General features: G+C 33.4%; 1 protein-coding gene across 2 annotated transcripts in view; it reads left to right on the top strand.

Annotated features, from left to right (window-relative positions):
• LOC137654265 (5-hydroxytryptamine receptor 1A-like) overlaps nt 1-25322 on the top strand; it is a 419677-nt gene that overhangs the window by 334387 nt on the left and 59968 nt on the right. For both annotated transcript variants that reach the window (XM_068387892.1, XM_068387891.1), the window contains exon 2: nt 9382-9458. The gene's annotated coding sequence lies outside the window, so the exon portion shown is untranslated. The remainder of the gene's footprint in view (nt 1-9381; nt 9459-25322) is intronic.

The raw sequence follows: 25322 nt of genomic DNA, 5'->3' as shown, positions 1-25322 counted from the left end.
TATTTACACTATATAGAGGAAGTACAGTTTCTATTCCCATCTCTCAAGATATTCCCATACTTGAAAACTGATATCCAGTGGCCATCGAATAGAATTTGCCAATTATCCAGATGGAAGATTTGTGTTATCTTCAAGTATACATTCAAGGTTCCCGCCCCCAAGGTAAAGTGAAGGATTTTGTCTAATCGAAACAGACGATCCATTTTGGAGGGTGAAGGAAAGCGTAGCTCGGTTATAACCAAATGGGTATCTAGCTTTTAGGGTGATTACATTCATCATTTTCTCCTACGCCTATTGACGCAAAGGGCCTTGGTTAGATTTCGCCAGTCGTCTCTATCTTCAGCTTTTAAATCAATACTTCTCCATTAATCAACTCAAACATCACGCTTCATAGTTCTCAGCCATGTAGCCCTTGGTCTTCTAAATCTTTTAGAGCCTTGTGGAGCCCAATTGAAAGTTTGGTGAACTAAGGTCTCTTGGGGAGTGCGAAGAGCATGACCAAACCATCTCCATTTACCCCTCACCATGACATCCTCCACATAAGGCACTCGGGTAATCTCTCTTATAGTTTCATTTCTAATCCTTTCTTGCCATTTAACTTCCAATATTCTTCTAAGGACTTTGTTCTTAAATCTACAAAATCTGTTGGATATTGTTTCATTGACATACCACGACTCATGTCCATACAGTAACACCGATCTCACTAAACTGATGATATATAGCCTTATTTTTTATGTAATTTCAGGTGATTTGATTTCCAAATTTCACTTTACTTAGCCATTGTCTAATTTGCTTTTTTCAATATTTCATTAAAATCTAATTTTAAAGATCCTGTATTAGAGATCATACTTCATTCATATATATATATATATATATATATATATATATATATATATATATATATAATCATCATCATCTTTTACTCCTGTTGACGCAAAGGGCCTCAGTTAGGTTTCACAAGTCGTCTCTATCGTGGGCTTTTAAATCAATAAATTTATATATATATATATATATATATATATATATATATATATATATATAATGTATTTATATACATATATATATATATATGTGTGTATGTATATATATATATATATATATATATATATATATATATATTTATTATGTCCTTTTACCCTGACTTTTAAGAAACACTGTACCCATTTACAAGATGGCGGCCGGGTCGCCACTTCCTTTTGCTAACAGTATATATGAGAGAGATAATTTTAAAACCAGATACAACAACTTTCTTGTTCTTTTCATTGTTACTTTTGCGGGAAATTTCTTACTCCTCCAATCTTGAATAACTTACATACTTCATGGAATTAGTCTGCAGAGAGGAGTAAAGAATCATGGTTTGTCATAAAAGAGTCCATAATACGATTGTTCCTTAATTAAAAGGTAATGATAGAATTTGTGGATAAAAAGATAACTATGTAGGTTATATCAAAAGGTAATGAGAAACTTACCTAATGAATATGGATGAAAATTTTTCGTATTAATAATTGTGAAATTAAATGTAATGAATGAAATTGATAATGGCAGTGAGAACATCACATGTATCGAATGAAATTGAAAATGGCAGTGAGGACATCACGTAACGAATTAAATTGATAATGGCAGTGAGAACATCAAATGTAACGAATGAAATTGATAATGGCAGTGAGAACATCACATGTATCAAATGAAATTGATAACACTAGTAAGAACATCACATGTAACGAATTAAATTGATAACTGTAGTAAGAATATCACATGTAACGAATTAAATTGATAACGGCATTACGAACATCACATGTAACGAATGAAATTGATAACGGCAGTGAGAACATCACATGTATCGAATGAAATTGATAATGGTAGTAAGAACATCATACGTAACGAATTAAATTGATAACTAGTAAGAACATCACATGTAACGAATAAATTAGATAATAGTGGTAAGAACATCACATGTAACAAATGAAATTGATAACGGTAGTAAGAATATCACATGTAACGAATGAAATTGATAACGGCCGTAAGAACATCACATGTTAAAAATAAAATACATAACGGCTGTAAGAATATCACATTTGACGAATGAAATTGATAACATTTTTAAGAACATTAAATGTAACGAATTAAATTGATAACAGCAGTGAGAACATCACATATATCGAATGAAATTGATTATGGCAGTAAGAGCATCACATGTAACGAAAGAAATTGATAACAGTAGTAAAAACATCACATATATCGAATGAAATAGATAATGGCAGTAAGAGCATCACATGTAATAAAAGAAATTGATAACGGTAGTAAGAACATCACGTAACGAATAATATTGATAACGGTAGTAAGAACATCACATGTAACGAATAATATTGATAACGGTTGTAAGAACATCGCATGTAACGAATAATATTGATAACGGTTGTAAGAACATCGCATGTAACGAATGAATTTGATAATGGCAGTAAGAACATCACATGTAACGAATGAAATTGATATTGGTAGTAAGAACAGCACATGTAACCAATAATATTGATAACGGTAGTAAGAACATCACATGTAACGAATAATATTGATAACGGTTGTAAGAACATCGCATGTAACGAATGAATTTGATAATGGCAGTAAGAACATCACATGTAACGAATGAAATTGATATTGTTAGTAAGAATAGCACATGTAACGAATAATATTGATAACGGTTGTAAGAACATCACATGTAACGAATAATATTGATAATGGCAGTAAGAACATCACATGTAACGAATGAAATTGATAACGGCAGCAAGAACATCACATGTAACGAATGAAATTGACAATGGCAGTAAGAACATCAAATGTAATGAATGAAATTGATAACGGCAGTAAGAATATCGGATGTAACAAATGAAATTGATAACGTTAGTAAGAAAATCACATGTAACGAATGAAATTGATAATGTCAGTAAGAGCATCATATGTAACGATTGATATTGAAAACAGTAATAAGAACATCACAGTGAATGACAATTAAGAAATGGTTGAAGAAAATGTCACTTTATGTAAATAACGATCATGAAAAGTGAAGCGCAACGTCTACAAGCCTGATGTATCTTGTGATAGTTCCCTTCAAAATTTTGTAAATGTTTATTAATTACGGCATGGGCAGGTCCATCGCCAGTAATCTAAAAAGCACAATGAATTATTGAGAAGGCCTTAACAATGTAAGTCTATATATATATATATATATATATATATATATATATATATATATATATATGTATGTATGTATGTATATATGTTATGTATTACGGCTAGCGAATTACATAAATTCCCGAGCTCCAAAACTCACCTGTTTTATTTTACATAAGTCTTGATACATACTAGAAATAGACCGAGCTCTGAGAGAAATAAGCAACTCCTAAACAATAATATATATGAGCACTGAATATCTAAAAGGTCTCTTAAATTTACACATAACAAAACTGGGTGGTTATTTTACGTGAACTATTCTAAAACCAACCTCTTACTTTGGTTCTTAGTCAAGGATAGCGAGCAAAGTATTTAGAAAAAAATATTGGCTATCGAAATAGTAGGCACTTTACAAAAATAAATATATTCTATAAAAATAGCAGCAATTCTAAAAAATTAACATCAAAAATAGATCAATCAAAATTTAAATCAGAACTAGACCTGAGGCTTATGACAAATCACTTAAAAAATAATACAAATACTTGTTTCACTAGAAAATTAATTTACAAAAATATTTAATTTTGACATTTAATGAAAAGGTTAACACTTTAACACTAATGAATAAACAATAATGAAATTTACATTTACATAACTGTTACACTTATGCCTTTTGGTTCACACAAGGTTACTGAACGGTTAAGCAAATTTTTTTAATGAATTACACAGGGCCAGTTACAAAATAATCTTCAATGTAAATTTATGTAATACTTACTTCCCTTTACCTAAAACGGATACAAAAATAACGATGTTTCATGAACATTGTACACTTGTGAGAAAAACACTTTTCACTTATGAGAGGTGCATGAAAGAGGGTTGGCGGAACAATGGCTTTTGACTATCAGGCAGGAATTCTGTCTCCTATGTGTTGCTAGGTCCTATATATATAAACTTAATTGATCCTAGAACCTTCCAATGCGGCCTACTGGAAGCGTGGAGGCATGGTCTAGCGGCGTCAAGGTTGCCAACTTAGTAATTTGTGGAAGGGGTACTAACCTAGCTTGCGAGACCACTCCTCTCAGCCAACCCCGCCCACCTTCCTCTTGTAACATTACAAAAAGATAAAACTTTATGTAGAATTTTCATGTCTTTTCTAACCACGTGGGATAAAGGACGAAATCCCTCGTGCTCATACCTCTTGTATGTCATACAGCATACCCACAACCATACATAAGACTTTGTAACAAAACTACGTGAAATAAAAAATAAATTCTTAAAAATAACGTACATTCACTTATATGAAGCTAAATGAAAATATAATTAAATGAATGACGAAAGTTTTATATAATTTACATGCATTACTTAATCCTACGCAAGTGGAACTCATCTTACGAGCCGGTTATATGTCTCTTAAATACACAAATAAAATATTTTAATAAAATATTCTCCTTTCATGAAGACCAGCTTCGTAAGAATATAATTGTTCAGACTTTCTCCCTTCTCCTACCTCTTCTAATATATATATATATATATATATATATATATATATATATATATATATATATATATATATATATACACACACACGAGTGTATATATATATATATATGTATATATATATATATATACACACGAGTATATATATATATATATATATATATATATATATATGTGTGTGTGTGTGTGTGTGTGTGTGTGTGTGTATAAGGGATTGTGGTAATTCAGTGGTATTGATATAGAATTCCACTTCATAATTCTGAGTTCTAACCGTGCTCAGGTCTGACAGATTACACTGGAAAACGACCTAACCTTACTTTTGCGCTATTGATGGGTAATTGGTGCTGTGCCCAAGCTATGCAGTCTTTGGCTGACGACTTATGGCTCTGGCTTCGACCTTGGAATATCGGTCATAAGTCCGCCCAACTGTAAATCGGTATCAGCATTGGACTGCGTCCTCTCAAAATATTGTGAGTTGGGAGTGTCACTCACCACCCTTAATGATTTGCAGCGAAATAAAATGTCTATACTCTTTTGGCATCGCATACTCCAAAATAAAATCAGTTTTTTTTTAAAATATGTATATATATTCAAAATAAAATGGATTGTGTATTGATATAATTTTGGTTTGCCTCCTCTAGGTTGGGGTCGGGCTGTTTCAATATTGGCCCTTATTTAACTTGATTATATAATACAAGGGAACCTAATTTAAGCTAGGATTGGGAGTTGCCGTATTGAGACTGTTTTAATACCGTCATATATATATATATATATATATATATATATATATATATATATATATATATATGTATATATATATATATATATACAGTTGTTACGGAACTATTATTAGAGCTATTTTTTCCATGAGAGTGATTGAGCAAATCACCAATTGTTTGATTAAAATTCATAGGTGATTGATTAGAAATATAACATTAATATGGTAATGCAAATGCTCCATTAACGGCTTGCTGGTAACTCGGGCTGTGACCATAGAAGAGAAGCAAAATAATAAGTGTATGCAATACATGTGTGTATGTATGTATATGTATGTATATATATACTGTGTATTGTATTGTGTGTGTGCGCGCGCGCGTAGAAATTACGAAAGCTACACGCATTGAGCATCTAATGTGTATGTACAGTATACTTGTATTTGTGTTTATATATATATATATATATATATATATATATATATATATATATATATACACACACACATACATACATACACACATACATACATACACACATGTATTGCATATGTAATATATAGATATTACTTGTTTAAAACACATGACCTACAGGTCACTGTGGAAGTAAGAGAAGTGTGAGAAATGCCATAGTCATATCATAAGCAGGATGCGAATGCCAAACCTCAGCAATGTAACATTTTTCATGAAGAGTAAACACAACCAAGCCCGTGAGAAAGAGTTGTCTATGAGAACGGAACAAGTACCTTCCGGTATTAATGTTGTGTTTACTATAAATCCTTAAGTGCTGAGATAACTAAATAAACTTTAACGTGAATATGGATATTTGTAGCAGTTCACTTTGAGATGTCCTACGGAATGGTCATCCGACCAAACCATCTATACTCCTGTGATGGAGATGTTAATACTGTTTTTAAAGAATAAACTATTTTAAAGTTAACTTACTTAGACTTTACTTGAAGATGTAACATACCAAATCTAATCCAAAACACATTGAAGATGACATTTGAAGGGAACCCAAATCTGTGTTAGTAACAGTAGCACACCAATACATACTCTTATTATGTGCTTGCAAACTCTCATCTACTGTTTATGAATTAGATGTTGAGTCAAAGTGTAAAGGAAGTAAAATATTCATCTTCCCTTTTCATCTACTGAAGTTTATTTTAGGACTAGTGTACGCGACCCGTCAAAAATGACGGCTAAATATTTAGATAGATATGCGTGCACACATCCACATGCAACCCCCTCTCCTCAGGGCATGACTACTCACTCCCCTCCCCCCCTACCCATGTTATACGCCTGGCAATGTCACTTAGAGTGACCGGGAAAAAATATATTTGTATCATTATTATTATAAGCTAAGCTATAAACCCTAGTTGTAAAAACAAGATGCTGTAAGCCCAAGGGCTCCACAGGGAAAATTATCCTAGTGAGGATTTGGAAACGAGGAAATAAATAAAGTACAAAAAAGTAATAAACAATCAAAATAAATTATTTTAAGAACAATAGCATGAAATTAGAATTTTCATATATAAACTATAAAAACTTCAGAAAAAAACAGTGGAAGAGAACTAGGTAGAACAGCGTGCCCAAGTGTGCGAGTACCCTCAAGCATGAAAGCTCTAATCCAAGACAGTGGAAGGCTATGGCACTACCCAATACTAAAGAAAAATGTTTGATTTCGGAGTGTCCTTCTCCTAGAAGAGATGTTCCCCATAGCTAAAGAATCTCTTCTACCCCTATCAAGAGGAAAGTATCCATTAAACAATTAGCAGTAGTTAACCTCTTGCAGAAGAAGAATTCTTTAGTAATCTCATTGTTGTCATATCAGGTGTATGAGGACAGAGGAGAATGTGGAAAGAATATGCCTGACTATTCAGTGTATTTATTATATTGGGGAGAGTCTTTCTCTTATAAATGTATAGTTCCATCCTACTTTATTTAGTTCATATTATATTTCCTTTTTTAAAATCCATTGTTTCTTTGTTATTATTTGTTTGCTCATATAAATTTAGCATGTTATTTCTCTGATACATTCAGTTTTATATTAACTATATTTTCATAAACACTCATTACCCTTGAACTATTAGATTTTATGTTGGTACCACGGAAATTTCATCTGAAACAGTCCATGTTTTTCTGTCGCCTGTTTTCTAGAAAAAAAAAGTGTAAGATAAATGTTGTCGAAGTGTTTCCACTCGGTCTTTCTGAAAAAATCCTTCACTCAAGGCTCAAGTTATTTTAGTTTTGAGGAAGAAATCCGCCTTCTGTTTAAAGTCGTATGTTCTTGCTCATATTTGCAAGGGAATTAAGCGGGCCTTTATTTATGTGTGTGATATGTCAACATCTTACAGAAGCTTCTTCTTGCCACTTCTTTTCTTTCATGACTAATTGCTGGTGTCTACTTTACATGTACAGTATTTGGGAAGTTGTTGCTCTTTTCCTGGTTTAATTGTATTGATGATAAATGTTCCCATATTATTTCTAACACACATGATATATTTTTAAAATTTCGTTTATATATGAATTTATTTCTAATTTGCTCTTTGGGATTATGTTAATTGTTTTTACCTTTTTCTTATCATGCATCTTGTAGATTTATGTTTGGTCGATGGCATTATTTCAGATTAAGGCCTTTGACATTCTGTTGACACTAATGTCATTATAAAATCATCTGTCCAAGGTTCAAGGATAATAATACTGTTTATCAACACTTTCCTTTTTGTTTTCAGTTCGTCTTAAAAATTCAATTTATTCAGGAACTTTTTCCTCATTTACAACCAACATTTGATTCATTCTTTCTTTTCATTAGTTGGAATTTTCAAGACACCATATTAGACATACATATATGTTCATATATATATATATATATATATATATATATATATATATATATATATATATATATATATATATATATATATATATATATATATATATATATATATATATATATAAATGCGTGTGAGTTTTGCATATTAATTAATAACGTACTTATCGTAAAGAAATTTTTACTTTGTTCTAATTTATTGCGTATCACATTTCATCCCTTGATTATTGTTGTTTCCACAATTGAATGGGATTCAAATAAATTCTTTACACTAATTTTTTTTATATTTCATCCCCACTGATTATTTTTCAAGGGTCCCCTTCGATATATTCATCGTTTTGAATTCATGATGCCGCATCGTTTAAATCTTTACTTAGACATTATAATAACCCGGAAATTCATTGGTATTTCTGGAAGGTTAATTTTGACTTCATTTTTTCCTAGCCATCGTTCACCCCTTATTATTTTTATCTTGGTATTTCCTGACTCTCCTTTGTGCTTCCTTTATTCCTTCGTCTGACCCTTCTCCATATCTTTTGTTTGTATCTCCACTTTTAGAATCTCTCTCTCATTCACTGCTCGCTTCGCTCTTTTTTTCTTTTTTCTCTGCATCTGTCTTTATCTTTGTCTTCATCTTTTTTTTTTCTTTCTTGTTCGACTGTGCACTAACGAACAATCGTCTCTTTTCAGATTTTGTTGTATCATTTTACATTTCTCTTTGTTGAATTTCCCTGTCAAAGCTAACAAGCAATATTCTTTCAATGTTTTTATGATATATGATCAAAATCAGTTTGGTATAGCCGACACTTAACATGTAAAACAGCATTGGACGTTTCTCTCTCTCTCTCTCTCTCTCTCTCTCTCTCTCTCTCTCTCTCTCTCTCTCTCTCTCTCTCTCTCTCTCTCTCTCTCTCGGTTGGAATATGTCCGTTGGTTTCATTATGAGCTCCTCCCTCTCTCTCTCTCTCTCTCTCTCTCTCTCTCTCTCTCTCTCTCTCTCTCTCTCTCTCTCTCTCTCTCTCTCTCTAATACTAGTTACGTCCAAATTTTCGAAAATAGCTTCAATTTTCCCGTCTTTTTAATCCCTTTGCCTTATAAGTTACAAACATTTTCATCGAGATCTTTTTATAACCACATAAACCATCATGTAAATGTTAATCTTTCTTTTTTCAACAGAGATGTCGTCCGGTGTTGGTGGTGAAAACGTTTCTCCGAAATACAGGATCGTACCGCCAAGTAACTACGAAAACAAGGTAAAATCTCTCTCTCTCTCTCTCTCTCTCTCTCTCTCTCTCTCTCTCTCTCTCTCTCTCTCTCTCTCTCTCTCTCTCATTATTGTTTCGTCACGAAATGACAGTTCAGAATAATACAAGGCAAACTAGAGGAAATCCCTTTGCATAACATTTATAATTGATTTCCCTGTTTCATCAGTTGTTATTTTTCATATACCACAAATTTACGTCATTCGCATAAAAAAAAAAGATCACAATAACAGCCGGTAATATAGCCATTTGAAGTTGTGTCACAGCATAACGAAATTTCAGAAATTATTTTCATCTCTGTCAGAAGGGTAATGTGCTTCGGAAAAGTCAATTTCATTAATTTGAAGAAAAGCAACTTTCAAAAATGAAACGGTGATGTGTTTAATAAACGCTTGACTTTTACAATATGAGAATTCAAAGTAGAAAACACTATTTTCCAATATCAGACACTGGTGTAATTGCAGAGGATGGAGCAAGTAATGAGTCCATGTGTGTGTGCTGCACCTGGGCATTATTGATTTTGATAGGATGAATTTGCGGTTGGTAATTACGTCGTCTGGTCAGAGCATTAAAACAAATGGTTGCCAGTCAAATGGTTATTTCTGTCATTTGTGTATTTTTTTTTTTTTTTTATATAACAGAAACAAAAAACAAGTGAACTTATTTATGTTTACCATTTCTTTACTGTCTATGCCACCTTGCGAACATCATGAAACTAATAATGAACAAAGTTATCAGATTTAATTTCCGAATTTTTTTTTTTTTTTTTTTTTTTTTTTTTTTTTTTTTTTAACATTATTTTTTGTTTACGGAAAGAATTACATTGCGCTGCCAGGATAATAATTTTTCATATATCTATTCTGTTTTCTCTTTAATGAAAATGTTATTTTAAGAGGAGATACTGGTGAACACAAGCAAGCGGTAATGAAATCCTGATATATTGAAAATGATCAAATATACCTTTATTACTACGACAAACTTCTAATTTGTAAAGTGGTTTTCATCACTTTATTTACCACCAAGAAAAAACTTTCATTTCCCCGTCTACCTTTTAGGTTGCCAAGTGAAGCATTAAGTGCTTCCACAATTACTGACTGGCAGCATTGTTTATAATAGAATATTTTTAAACGGAACTATTATTAGAGCTGATACAAAAATAGTTGCCATGTTGTCGATTAAAATCTATTTTTTTCATGAGAGTGATTTAGCAAATCATCAATTGTTTGATTAAGAATCATAGGTGATTGATTAGAAGTGTAACGGTAATTTGTTACTGCGAATGCTCCTTTAAAGGCTAGCTGGTAACTCGGGCTGTGACCATAGAAGAAAATCAAAATACAATAATTACGTAATTCTCTCTATAGTTTTTCTAACATTTATATGATTAGTTTGTTTGTGCAGATAGTTTATTCATGATTTATTGATATGTCTTTCAAAAAATATTGATGATTAATTACTCTAGAAAATAGCGTTTATACCTTGATTATGTAATTTTTATAATCATGATAGCACTTTCGTATTTTTCGTGAGTACAGTCTTAAATCTATTTAGATTCAAGTACATTAAAGTCATTATTATATCTGGTCAATTTTAAGTACATTTTAACGTTTAAGTAAATCGTCAATAGATCCCGTGAACTTCCTGTAAAGTAATTGTTATAGTGGAAGTGTTTTTTAACAGAGACTCTTTAGTTATGGTAAGCAGCTCTTCTAGGAGAAGGACACTCCAAAATCCAACCATTGTTCTCTGGCCTTCCACTGTCTTGGATTAAAGTTCTCTTGCTTGGGGGTACACTCAGGCGCGCTGTTTTGTCTTGTTTCTCTTCCTCTTGTTTTTTGAAGCTTTTATAGTTTATATGTGAAGGATCTAATTTAATGTTGTTACTGTTCTTGAAATATTTTATTTTCATTGTTTATTCTTCTCTTGTAGTTTATTTATTTCCTTGTTTCCTTTCCTCACATGGCTATTTTTCCCTGTTAGAGCCCTTGCGCTTATAGCATCTTTCTTTTCCAAATATGGTTATAGCCTAGCTTGGCATAATAATAATAATAATAATAATAATAATAATAATAATAATAATAATAATAACAATGATGATGATGATATGAATTCCTTTAATGTTTGGATCATACCACTCCGCACTTGCCTCAGAGACACAAACACATTTCCCATCTCTTACTCGATGGTAAAATTACATCCAGATTACATCACGAGTTTCGTAAATGAAGTTATGCTGCTTTAATTAGATGCTCGCGTCTTTCAAGTTAATAGATGCGTGAAATAGAGACCGAGTTGTTTGTTCTAATGCATCAGTCATCTTATATTTGAGCTAACATTTTAAGAACCGTATGAGGAAATTTGAAGAGCACTCAATGCTTATTCATATAGCACTGGTAATAAAAAGAGATAAATATTTTTACTTAGATATGTAACTTTAGATATAGCTATTGTTACACGAAGGAATGACAGACCAGAGAAGTCAGTGCCTAAAGAAATGACTGTCGAAAAATAACAATGAGCGAAAGAAGATTCTTAGTTTTTAAGGTGATAGTTTTGTGACTGAAGAAATTTTTACGATAGATTGTATATATCTGTTTGTAATTTTTTTTTTCATATCACCCTAGATTTTTATGACATTTTTTAACATTTTCAAATTAATTTGTATTATTTTTTTTTTTGATAAAGATTTACTAAAAAATCATTATAGCAGTCTTTGCAAAGGAGATAAGGTAGCTGAAATTTATATTGGTACTAATGCGTTCTATATATATATATATATATATATATATATATATATATATATATATATATATATATATATATATATATATATATATATATATATATATATATATATATATATATACATATATATATATATATATATATATATATATATATATATATATATATATATATATATATATATATATATATCATTTTTTGATTATGTTAGATATTGCCTATAGCTCTCTTTTTTTTCAATTGGAAAGATGCTGTAACATAATGCTATTGCCCTGTTTTTTACATTGATATACAAATCATAACAGATTAATTCGATGTTGACTTTCTTAAGTTTTAGATATATTTTCATAGCTCATTTTAGATAAGAACTAGCAAAGTACATTGAACATTCTGCTTTGCATATATCAGTGGAGAGATGTATTCCATTATAGAATAAGGGACATGAAGTACATGACGGCATGAACGACCCAATCCCAGGTAAATCGATGTATTACGAAAATGTTTTGTTACTTATATGAATTAAGGCTTGTTTATAACCATCTATTAGTATTACAAATACTATAAGTTTATTCAATTAATCGGTAACGTAATAAGACCGTTAGATTATCACTCCATTTTCAGCACTGATAGATTTTTTATCGGAAGTGTTTTCAACATAGTCACCTGTCTAGCTGTACGTAGAGGTAATTGTAAACATAAGATTCCTTCACGCTTTTCATTTGTTTTCCAAGAAAGCCTGTTTCGAAACAGCAAAGAAACAAATTATATATTGTTCACATTAGATTTGTTCAGTTTTAACCTTGATACTGTCCTAAATGCATTGAATAACTGAGACTTAAAGACATTCTGTTTGTTCTTGTGAACCTTGATTAAGGTAATCGAAATGAATGTTCCGTGTTCCCCCAAAACATTTTTGATCGTAGTGGTATTTTGATTAGGGTCGAGGTTGTGGATAATTATCATTCAAGTAAACTCATTAAGTCTCGCAGCTCAACTATTTTTACCTGGCATTTTAAACAAGCACACATGATCTGCCAATCACAAGGTGGGTTGTTCTCGGAAAACGTCTAAGGTAGCTGTTAATTATATAAAATTAGACACTATTTGTATCATTCAGACATGCTAATTATGCTAATGTAAGTTATTTCCCTCCAGGAATGACCACGTAATCTTTGGTCTTATGGAGAGAATAGATTTTTTTTTTACTTTGTTTGGCTATATGTTCATATATTCACAGAACCACAAATTTTTGGATTTACTTGAATTACATCAGCTATGGAAAAAGATTCTCTCTCTCTCTCTCTCTCTCTCTCTCTCTCTCTCTCTCTCTCTCTCTCTCTCTCTCTCTCTCTCTCTCTCTCTCTCTCATACTTCAGAGGGAAAAGTATGGATAAACCAGCAGTGAAAAAATACTTTCATAACGTGACCTCTTGTACAGTACAACTACTGTACACAGAAAGTTAATCAGCTCAGCATCAACTGTCCTATATACTATAATGTAACATCTAGCTACATTCATTCTTGTTGTATCATATCACTTCTGATTTGTGTATATTTTTTTTTTAGGCAAATTTACCGTGGTGGTTTTTTTCTCATAATCAAAAGCCTCAAAATACTCCTAACCCTTCATTTCATCTACGCTAGCCATTGTAGCACTTCTACGAATCTCCCCATTCTTCATCTTTTCAACACATCTCTTTTCATATATACTGCACAAGAGGTCGTATCACCAGTGTCAATCTTTTTCGCATTCAATATCAGCACGTTAACAAATAGCGGCTTTCTTCACAATCCAGATAGTTTGGAAAATTTCCTCTCCTTCATACATCAAAGTTGAGCAATATCACGACAGTAAAATAAATGGCTTTACCGTGAATATTTTTCACATGAAAATTAAGCCACAAATATTTGTTTTTTTATGATAGTTAAAAGTATACGAAGTTTAGTAATTAATTCAGTTATAAATGTGTTTGAGAATTAGCCTGTGGCATCATATCCTAAAACCGTGTTACCATTTTGAATGAAAATCCACGGTTATGTTTATGACTAACTACGTTTTAATTTTTTAATAAGTAGTTGATAAAATGGTGATTTTCGTCCATTTGCGAGACGGCTCTTTGAAGTCATAAACATAATTGTAGATATTCATGTATGATTTCTAGTCACAGTATAGTGTCGTATCCTGGACGATTCCATTTTGTTTGAAATCTTGAAACTATACCATCTCCATGTTGTGCTGAAGTAAAAAAGTGGGTTATACCATTTCGCCCGGCGCCCCAGTATAGCTTTCTGTCCGAGTCGAGTGATGATTACAAATGACACGGAATGGCGGGACCTCCTTTTTCCGGGGGACTCTTATAGGTCTCCAGCGGAAGGAAATGGCCCCATCTGCTGGAGGACTATGGCAATTCCCAACACTGACAATAAGGTATGGATTTAGCTTACTGCAGGTTTTTTTTCGGGCAAATTACTTTTTGAATTCCTCCCCAGAGATATAATTCCTAGGATTTTCCGTGGAATTGTTTCAGTTTTTCGTTCAATGAAAATAAAATTTTTTACTCCCATAAAAATCCATTGAGTTTTATCTCAGGGAAATAATTTTTCAAAACTATTTTCCAGAACAATCCTTCATTGTGTTTTATCAAGGAAATATTTCCTTTTTTCCAGTTTTCCAGAGATAAATACATTCTTTGTTTTACCCAGAGGTCTATTTTTTTCGAAATCTGTACTTAGAAAAATTTTAATTAAATTGTGTGGAATTTTTTGCTATCAGTCTGACATGGACATGCCAGATTGGATGAACTTTGGTGTGGTTTATCAGTGGTGTGTTTCATGTTCCTTATAATAGACGATTGTTTGTCAGTGAAGTTGGATGAGTAATGGAGAAAATTAATATATAATGAAAGTATACTTTTTTTTTTAATATTTTGCTTGATATAACCATGAAGTAAAAAAATCAAGCCGCAAATAAACGTAAGCATTTCATATCGTCCATATAATTCACTAATTTAGACCCCTTTTAATTACAATTATTTCTTACGAAAAATGTATGATGTTCAATTGACACAATCCGGATTTAGATTTGGAGCCTGCCCCCCCCCCCCCCACCCTATCATCCAGTTCTCATTCCATCCAAAATTATGAGACCAAAAAAAATACTCTCTCTCTCTCTCTCTCTCTCTCTCTCTCTCTCTCTCTCTCTCTCTCTCTCTCTCTCTCTCTCTCTCTCTCTCTCTCTCCAAAATTGTATATGAAAGTGGCTTACCTTTTACACATAAAATGACTGATAAATAAAGGGAGATTGTCCCTACACGAATGTGGCAGCTATTGGTAAAGATGTAGTTTTATGTATTGATACAATAATGTTTTATAAAATGAAGCTATACGTTATATATATATATATATATATATATATATATATATATATATATATATATATATGTGTGTGTGTGTGTGTGTGCGTGTGTGTGTGTGTGTATCGTGGTAATTTAGCCGAGATGTAGTATTCAGTTTGGCGCTAGGAATATTTAGCTTGTATCAGTAGCCTTTAGCATATCTCAAGGAAACAAGAAATTGTTTTTTGCTGAACGAATTGCATGCCCCGAGAATTTATCTCTAATGTTTATGTCCCCATAAAGAAATGTAAACCCTTATTAGGACATCGTAAGCCAACAGACTGACCATATTACATATGATCAGAGCCCAAGCCGCCTCTCCACCCAAGCAATGGCTGCTGTAGGCTTCCCCCAAACAACCCATCCATAGCTCACAAGTATGGTTAGGTTGCAGCGACCAAAGGAACTAAGGAGTTTGAGCGGAATTCGAAACCTAGTCTGGCAATCGCCAGGCAAGGACGCTACCACCAGGCCACTACAGTATACATATGGTATTTATAACTTTTGCTCGCTCTTTGCCACCGCGCAACGATGTCTTAACTCAAGTTGAAAGAGCGAGGCCTTTCAATTAAAACTTTTATAAGTGCATTCAGAGACTTCAAGCAACGAGCTTATGAGAAAGAAATGAAGAGGAGGTACGGCCGAACCTATTCTTTCTAACTTTTCTTACATTTGCAGCTATGATTTGGTGGATTCTGAAATCGTCATTCAAGTTAGAAACGATTTACTCTTTGTCTTGTTTCAGAGGAGCGGGCCATTTTGCTTCATTCATAACCTCTCTGGGAAAGGTTTAAGGCTAAGGTTACCCTGTGGATGAGAATTCCTCTGCAGAATCACAGTTTTTTTTAATTTATTTATTAACTGAAATCTTTCTGTAACATTGATAATAGAGTTAGCGTTATTCGGGTGACAATTTTGTCTTATGAGGTTTGCCATGAGATTCCTTTAAGAAGTACATACGGTAATTTTGTTTTTGATACTCTTGGCACACTGCTTTAACATAAGCAGTTCCTATATCATATATCCTTCCAGAATCAAAGTCGTTTATTGCATTTATAAAACTAAGAAAGTTATTATATTAGTCCTGGAGTTATTTTGAGAGCTGATATGTTGTTAATTCAGAATATTATTCATTACTAATTTTACAGTATTTTAAGCTTGTATATTTTCAAGTTACCCAATTCAGCTGGCATATTTACGAGAGAGAGAGAGAGAGAGAGAGAGAGAGAGAGAGAGAGAGAGAGAGAGAGAGAGAGAGAGAGAGAGAGAGAGAGAGAGAGAGAGAGAGAATGTCACCTTGAAGACACGTCTCCCAGAAGACAATAGACTGGTTAATAAAATTCTCTCCGCTGTTTGGAAGGAAGTGTAGAATCTGGCTGGGAATGCCAATTAGGTTCCAAGTCTAAGGAAACCGTGATATAACATTTTTATAGAAGGATTTGTCCTTTACAGTGACCTTGGCCCAGTGCCCTCCTTCCCCTCGGCTAGTGTCTCTTGTTAAGCTTTATCACTCGAACTAAAAAAAGAAAAAAAAACTCCCTCTGTCCGTGATATTTTTTACCTCTTCAGTGACATTTCTTGTGCAACTTTAAACCCGAATAGTAGTAGTAGTAGTAGTAGTAGTAGTAGTGTATCCATGCCATAAAAATTGAGTGTGTTATAAGAGAGGGTTAAGATGGCAATTCCTAACCGTAGGGACGGGATGTACCATTCCTAAGACAAACCAAGATATTTTCATTCTGCAAGTGTAATCCTTCATGGGTACGTCACTCTTAGAAACGTGCCCATCGAAAATATCTTTACGGACAATCAATGCATTTTTTTGTGATTGAACTAGATAAATAAAATGCGCAATTGCATAATTTGATGCTTAAATATACAATCATAATACCTTAAAAGATCACAGTAATGAAATTCTTGTATTTAGTATAGTATTTGTAGCAGCAGAGATAAACTTTTCTACTTAAATTACATTATAATTTAAACGAATTTTTCATACTTATGAAGTCTTAATGCGAAATCTGACGAGTTCAACGTAAGATATATATTATACTTATTATTTGTAATTTAGCTTTTGAAAGTTGTGAAATTATTAATCAAAGATATCATATGTGGAGTTCTTTTCTTAAGTATCATTTCAGCAAATTTTGTGAGCTAAAAACATCGCCTGCAAACCAAAATAATAAGTGAGAATAAAAGATGCATGTTGTAGTGAAAATTTTTATCTTTATTCCAGAAAATCTTGGTGAACATCAATTTGTCCTTCACAGACAACCCTACAACTTGGAGAGTCACTATTAACTTGATTAACTCTCTCTCTCTCTCCTCTCTCTCTCTCTCTCTCTCTCTCTCTCTCTCTCTCTCTCTCTCTCTCTCTCTCTCTCTCATTGGGGAATATGGGAACCTAGCTTATCCAGCATCTCTTTCTAGATTCTTTTATCGTAAGATTTACCCGTGACATTTTTAAATTGTTAATGTTAATGAAAACGTACACCTGGTAATGTAATGATGATAACTGCAACATCATAACGGTGGCTAATGAACATGAATTCAGTTGTTCTTCTTTGATATTTTTTTTACCAACAGCGTATGAGTGTTATTATTATTATTATTATTATTATTATTATTATTATTATTATTATTATTATTTGCCTTCTTATTGGCCTTTAATCTTTAAAGGAGGTTAGCACCTAAAGTAAAGTGCTTCCGGATCCCATCATGCCCGTAGGGAAAAAGGTTACCAGCCTCTTGCTGATGTTGGTTCGTATCAAGTAGGTTTAATAGGTGGAGGTGCCCTATTCCTGGATTTGTGAAGCCGATCCGCGTTTAAGGCAAAAAACTCACTCGACAACGGCGTGAATCTACCAAAGCACGGTAACTCACGATGTTTAATAAAGTGGGGATGTCACTGGTATCTCAGTTCAATTAGAATAATCTTTTCGGAAGTACATAATCTCTCATTTTATTGCTTAAAGGATCCCTAGTTCGTGGTCTGCCTATGGATGCACTCATAGACTCAGCAAAACCTTGAATCCATGGGTTACATTTCCTTGTTATGTATTGTATAGGCTATAATTTTTTGCACATTTTTAAACCATGGAGACAGAAAACATTCACATTAATAATTAAACGAACCCTTTATAAAAATTTACTTTTCTTCTGTTTTATAGTCATTATGAATGCAGTGAATACAGTATATTAATTGTACTAGAAAAGAAAATAAACGATTTAATTTAGTAATTTACCTAAGTGATATGTTTATCTCCCTCATTCACTTGGGACACAGTTCCCCTGTATCTTGCAATAAGTGGTGTATAATATAGTAGGATTTAGATTTGTGATTTCAGCTGTTATACTCTATTATTATACTTTGTAAAAAAAATGTTGCAGTAGCAGCGATGACAGTCTTAAAATGGGGTTATCATGCATTCAAAACTTTATCTTTGTAAGAGAGTGCACACCCAAACACACATGCACACAATTGTGCAAGTTAATTTTTTTTTATGTTTTGGCTAAAAAAGTTTTCGAGCGAAAAGACTGAAAACTTGCCTCCAAATAAGCATTCCCGTTTGTGTTCGAAGCATTTCAAGGATGATTTTGCTCGATCACTCTCCAAGGGTCGATTACACATCGGGACTTTACCGAGCATATAGAATTTTGATTTCCTTTTGATGAAAAGATGATAAAGTCATTATTTTTAAAGGTTAGACAATGACGATCAGGAGGCGGACAAAGGATTTGGTGCGTTTCTGCCCTACACGGAAGGTGTGTCCGCTGTCCAAGTGGCCTCTCGGATTAGTATAGGGTGTACCAACCGTGTGTCACACGATCGTACATAGTAACATTTAATTTTGTGTTTATATAATGCTTGTATCTTCGCTCTCCCCTCGCACTGATAAGGACCTGAAATAACATGTCTGTTTTTCTCACCGTTAACTGTTAACCGGTGCGATGTCGGTTGAACATGAAATTTCCTGTTATGTCTTTTATGCCTTTTTTGCATGGAGTTTATATATATATATATATATATATATATATATATATATATATATATATATATATATATATATATAACACGGATGTTCTGTAATAAAGTTACTCAGTTGCTTTCATTCCGCCTTTGAGTCACAACCTTCTCTCAGCTCGTCACAAGGGAAAGTGACGAGTGGCATCTATCTCTACCTATTTAACCTTCTTGGTTTGTATTTACAATTGGGTCACCTGGCAGGCGTCAAGTCAAGATCCATCTACGGACCTTGCGAATGGAATTATTCCGCTACTGAGCTAAAGAACTTCAACCTTCCCCACATTATTATTATTCTTTTTGCTATTTTATTACTATTATCATTTATGGAAAAAATCGTCCCGTTGTTTGGATTTTTGTAGCTATCGTCTTCACTAAATAATAATAATAATTATTATTATTATCATTATTATTATTATTATTATTATTATTATTATTATTATTATTATTATAATAATTGTTATTGAAATATGTTCATCTCAAATTGATTATTCTCAAAATTATTATTGCGCATAGATATTACTTTAAACCTCTCATCTGCCAGACAGGCAAAGAATGTATGCCAAGGTAAAAAAATAATCTTCTGTGGATTCTGAAATACAGCCTTTTTTGCTGATATAACTCGATTGCCTGGGGTTTTTATGTCTCTAAAGTTGAGCATTGCATGTGTCGTTGCTATAAAGATGACAATTGTCCCTAAGGGAGCTCGAGCTTCTCTTTGGGTTTTTGTCTAGTCAGCATAAATTTTTACGTTTTCAGATATTCTTTTTATATGAACCGTAGTCGTAGAGTAAAAGATTTGAACTGCTCATGTATTTTGTATTGATTGGAATTTTTGACTTAAGGGAAAATTCTGTAATGTACATGATGTGCAGACATAATACACAATTTTTTTGAATGGAAATTATGTACTGCGAAAGTTGGTAAATGGTTGCCTGCACAGTTTTAGCATTTTCTCTTTGAATATTTAAGCGTTTCCGGATGTACACATGCGTGTATGTGTACATGTGGGTGAACTAGAAGAGATATAGAGGAAAATAAGAGTGTACAATGTCTTGGTATTTTTCTATTCAGGATTAAAATGTATTTTCATGCATCTATTTTTAGTAAAAGGGTGACTCATGTTTAATGTATAACATCATGTTATCGAATTTTCATTCCTTTAATATTAGGTAATGTCCCTTGAAAGAATGATTGCGCTGTTGAGAACGAATCTTAAATGGATTTCTCAATAGCATACTATTCAAGGAATGCCCGAGATCTTCCCAGAATATTATGGGGCATTCTAAATTGATCTTTAGTTTTTTATTTATTTTGTGTTTTATTATTATTATTATTATTATTATTATTATTATTATTATTATTACTACTACTACTTGCTAAGCTACAACACTACAAGCCCAGTGGCTCCAACAGGGAAAATAGCCCAGTGAGGAGAGGAAACAAGGAAAAATAAAATATCTTAAGAACAGTAAATTAAAATAAAGATCCTATATAAACTATAGAAATTTAACAGAAAAGCAAGAGGAAAAAGATAGAATAGTGTGGCCGAGTGTACTCTCAAGCAAGAGAACTCTAACCCAATAAACTGGAAGACCATGGTACAGAGGCTATAGTCCTACCCAAAACGAGGGAACAATGGTTTGATTTTGAAGTGTCCTTCTCCTAGAAGAGCTGCTTACCATAGCTAAAGAGTCTCTTCTACCCTTACCTAGAGGAAAGTGGCCACTGAACAATGATAGTGAAGAAGAATTGTTTTGTAGTCTCAAGTGTTATCAGATGTATGAGAACAGAGGAGAATCTGTGAAGAATAGGCCAGATTATTCGGTGTATGGGTAGGCAAAGGGAAAATGAACCGTATCCAGAGAGAAGAATCCAACGTACTACTGTCTGGCCAGTCAAAGGAGTCCATAACTCTCTAGCGGTGGTATCTCGACGGGTGGCTGATGCCCTGGCCAACCTACTACCTACCAAATAGGAGTTGTTCTCTATGTGGTCAGAATATTTCTGCCTGAATTAGCAATAGTTAACCGATAACTTTTGTTGAAAATTAGCAGCAGAGTCTACAAATTTTAAGAAAGGAAATTAATTAGCATTTTCAGCAGCTGTATTGACTATTTCATAAAATAGCAAGACAGTTCTCTTGGTTTTAACTTCAGCTACCTCTGGACAACTTCCAGATCAGAGCTGGCAATCGATTTATCGAGCATATCAAGACAGTTTTATTTTTTAAGCATTACAGATTAACTTTAAGCATTTATTTATAACTGGACCTAACTTTTGATGGTATAATTGTGAGAAATGCAATAAAAACGATAGACATAGCGTTGAGAGAAAGAGAACAATTATCAATTATATATTACTATTATTACTTGCTGAGCAACAACCCTAGTTGGAAAAGCAGGATGCTATAAGCCCAGGGGCTCCAACTGGGAAAATAGCCCGATGAGGAAAGAAAACAAGGAAAAATAGAATATTTTAAGAACAGTAACAACATTAGAATAAATGTTTCCCAGGAAACAAGGAAAAATTGAATATTTTTAGACCATTAACAACATTAAAATAAATATTTCCTATGTAACCTATAAAAACTTTAATAAAACAAGAGGAAGAGAAATATGATAGAATAGTGTGCCCAAGTGTACCTTCAAGCAAGAGAACTCTAATCCAAGACAGTGGAAGACCATAGTACATAGGCTATGGCACTACCCAAGACAAGAGAACAGTGGTTTGATTTTGGAGTATCCTTCTCCTGGAAGAGCTGCTTACCAAATCTAAAGAGTCTTTTCTACACTTACAAAGAGGAAAGAAACCTTTGAATAATTACAGTGAAATAGTTAACCTCTTGAGAGAAGAAAATTTGTTTGGTAATCTTAGGGTTGTCAGGTGTATGAGGACAAGATTATACATAAAGAATAGGCCAGACTATTCGGTGTATATTATTATTATTATTATTATTACTAGCCAAGCTATAATCCTAGTTGGAAAAGGTAGAAGCTATAAGCCCAAGGGCTCCAATAGGGAAAAGTAGCCCAGTGAGGAAAGGAAATAAGGAAATAAATAAAGGATGAGAACAAATTAACAATAAATCATTCTAATAACAGTAACAACAGTCAAAACAGGTATGTCATATATAAACTATAAATAAGACTTATGTCAGCCTGTTCAACATGAAAACATTAGCTGCAACTTTGAACTTTTGAAGTTCTACTGATTCAACTACCCGATTAGGAAGATCATTCCACAACTTGGTCACAGCTGGAATAAAACTTCTAGAATACTGTGTAGTATTGAGCCTCATGATGGAGAAGGCTTGGCTATTAGAATTAACTGCCTGCCTAGTATTACGAACAGGATAAGAATTGTCAGAGTTATGGAAAATATTATGCAACATGCACAAAGAACTTACTGAACGACGGTGCCAAATATCAGTATCTAGATCAGGAATAAGAAATTTAATGGACCGTAAGTTTCTGTCCAACAAATTAAGATGAGAATCAGCATCTGAAGACCATATAGGAGAACAATACTCAAAACAAGGTAGAATGAAAGAATTAAAACACTTCTTCAGAATAGATTGATTACCGAATCTTGTAAGACTTTCTCAATAAGCCAATTTTTTGTGCAATGGAAGAAGACACAGACCCAATGTGTTTCTCAAAAGTAAATTTGCTGTCGAGAATCACACCTAAAATTTTAAGTCACAAATTTAAAGAAACATCAATACTGAGATCCGGATGTTGAGGAGCCACCGTCCTTGACCTACTTACAATCATACTTTGAGTTTTGTTAGGATTCAACTTCATACCCCATAATTTGCACCATGCACTAATTTTAGCTAGATCTCTATTAAGGGATTCAGCAACCCCAGATCTACATTCAGGGGATGGAATTGATGCAAAGAGAGCAGCATCATCTGCATATGCAACAAGCTTGTTTTCTAGGCTAAACCACATGTCATGTGTATATAGTATGAAAAGTAATGGGCCAAGAACACTACCCTGTTGAACACCAGGTATCACATTCCCATACTCTCTATGGTGCCGATCAACAACAATTCTTTGAGATCTATTATTTAAAAAATCAATAATAATGCTAAGAAACGACCCACCCACTCCCAACTGTTTGAGTTTGAAAATAGGGTCCTCATGATTAACACGGTCAAAGGCAGCACTAAAATCAAGGCCAATCATACGAACATCCTGACCACAATCAAAGGATCTCTGTACAGCATTGGAGATTGTAAGAAGGGCATCACATGCTCCAAGGCCTTTGCCAAAACCAAATTGCAAACTAGGGAATAGATGATTATCTCTAGCAAACCTACTAAGACGTTTTGCCAGAAGATGTTCAAAAACTTTAGATAATATGGGAGTTATGGAAATTGGGCGGTAATCAGTGGGACTTGAGCTACCACAAACACATTTACATAGAGGAGTAACATTACCAATTCTCCAACAAGTGCTAAAAGCTCCTCTTCTTCCTAACTTGCGCAAAATAACAGATAACTTTGGAGCTAAGAAATCTGCAGTCTTTTAAAAAACAAAGGAAAAATACCATTTGGATCTACACCTCTATAAGCATCAAGGTCCATCAACAGAGTTTTAATTTCACGAGATCGAAAAGCTAAACTAGTTAGTATAGCCTCAGGAAAACAGGAATGAGGAAGTTCAAGTTTACTCTGTTTACTGTTGTACCAACCGTGTGGCACAGGATCGTACATAGTTCATTTTGTGTATATATTATGCTTGTATCTTTGCTCTTCCCTCGCACTAAAAAGAACCAGAATAAACATGTCTGCTTTTCTCCTCTGTAACAGTGTCTGTTTTTCTAACATGAAATTTCTTGTTGCTTTTAGCTTTTGTATATAAAGTAGAGTGTTCTATAATAAAGTTACTCAGTTGCTTTCATACTGCCTTTGAGTTACAACCTTCTCTCGGCCCGTCACACTGTCAAAAACATCAGCCAAAAGGGTTGCCTTTTCCTTTGGACAGTGTGTGACTGTTTTTTAAGTAAAGGAGGAACTGGTGCATCTACACCTAAGAGTGCAGATTTAAGGGTAGACCACCATTTATGTTCCTGAGTTGTACCAAAAAGGGTTTCTTTTATGGTTAAATATGTAGGCAAAGGGAAAATGAACCGTAACCAGAGAGAAGAATCCAGTGTAGTACTGTCTGGCCAGGCCAAGGACCCCATAACTCTCTAGCGGTAGTAGGTGGCTGGTGCCCTGGCCAACCTACTACCTACAAATGTAGCCTATAAAAGTGGAGGCCCATGTGCAGTGTTCTTCACTCCCCTACTGCACTCGTTTTTTATCCCTCAACTATATCTCCATTGCCGCTTCCTTTCTTCCATCTTGCTGTCCAACTTATTTCTTTATTTCACACTGCCAGTGTAGAGTTTTCCTGTAGTTGCGCGGCCGCTGAATGGCCTTCCAAGGCCCAGTGATGGACCTTATGACCCAAATCAAATAAATGTAATCCAATAATGATATACTCAAAAGTATATAGTCTGTCACGTGCCTGTGATAAGATCTAATTGCTGAAGAGGCTTTTTTTTATCCATAATGAACCAACAAAAGAGCAGAAATTATATTTTCTAAGTTTTTTATGGAGTGCGACGATCAGTGATAATACTGGAAAGGCATTTTAACTTTCCAACGTGCCACGTATCGCAGAAATATAGAATTAT

This window comes from Palaemon carinicauda, chromosome 15 (assembly GCF_036898095.1).
Source record: "Palaemon carinicauda isolate YSFRI2023 chromosome 15, ASM3689809v2, whole genome shotgun sequence".
In the NCBI taxonomy this organism is placed as follows: domain Eukaryota; kingdom Metazoa; phylum Arthropoda; class Malacostraca; order Decapoda; family Palaemonidae; genus Palaemon; species Palaemon carinicauda.
The sequence above is the reverse complement of the archived record's forward strand: the minus strand, read 5'-3'. Positions and strand labels throughout refer to the sequence as shown.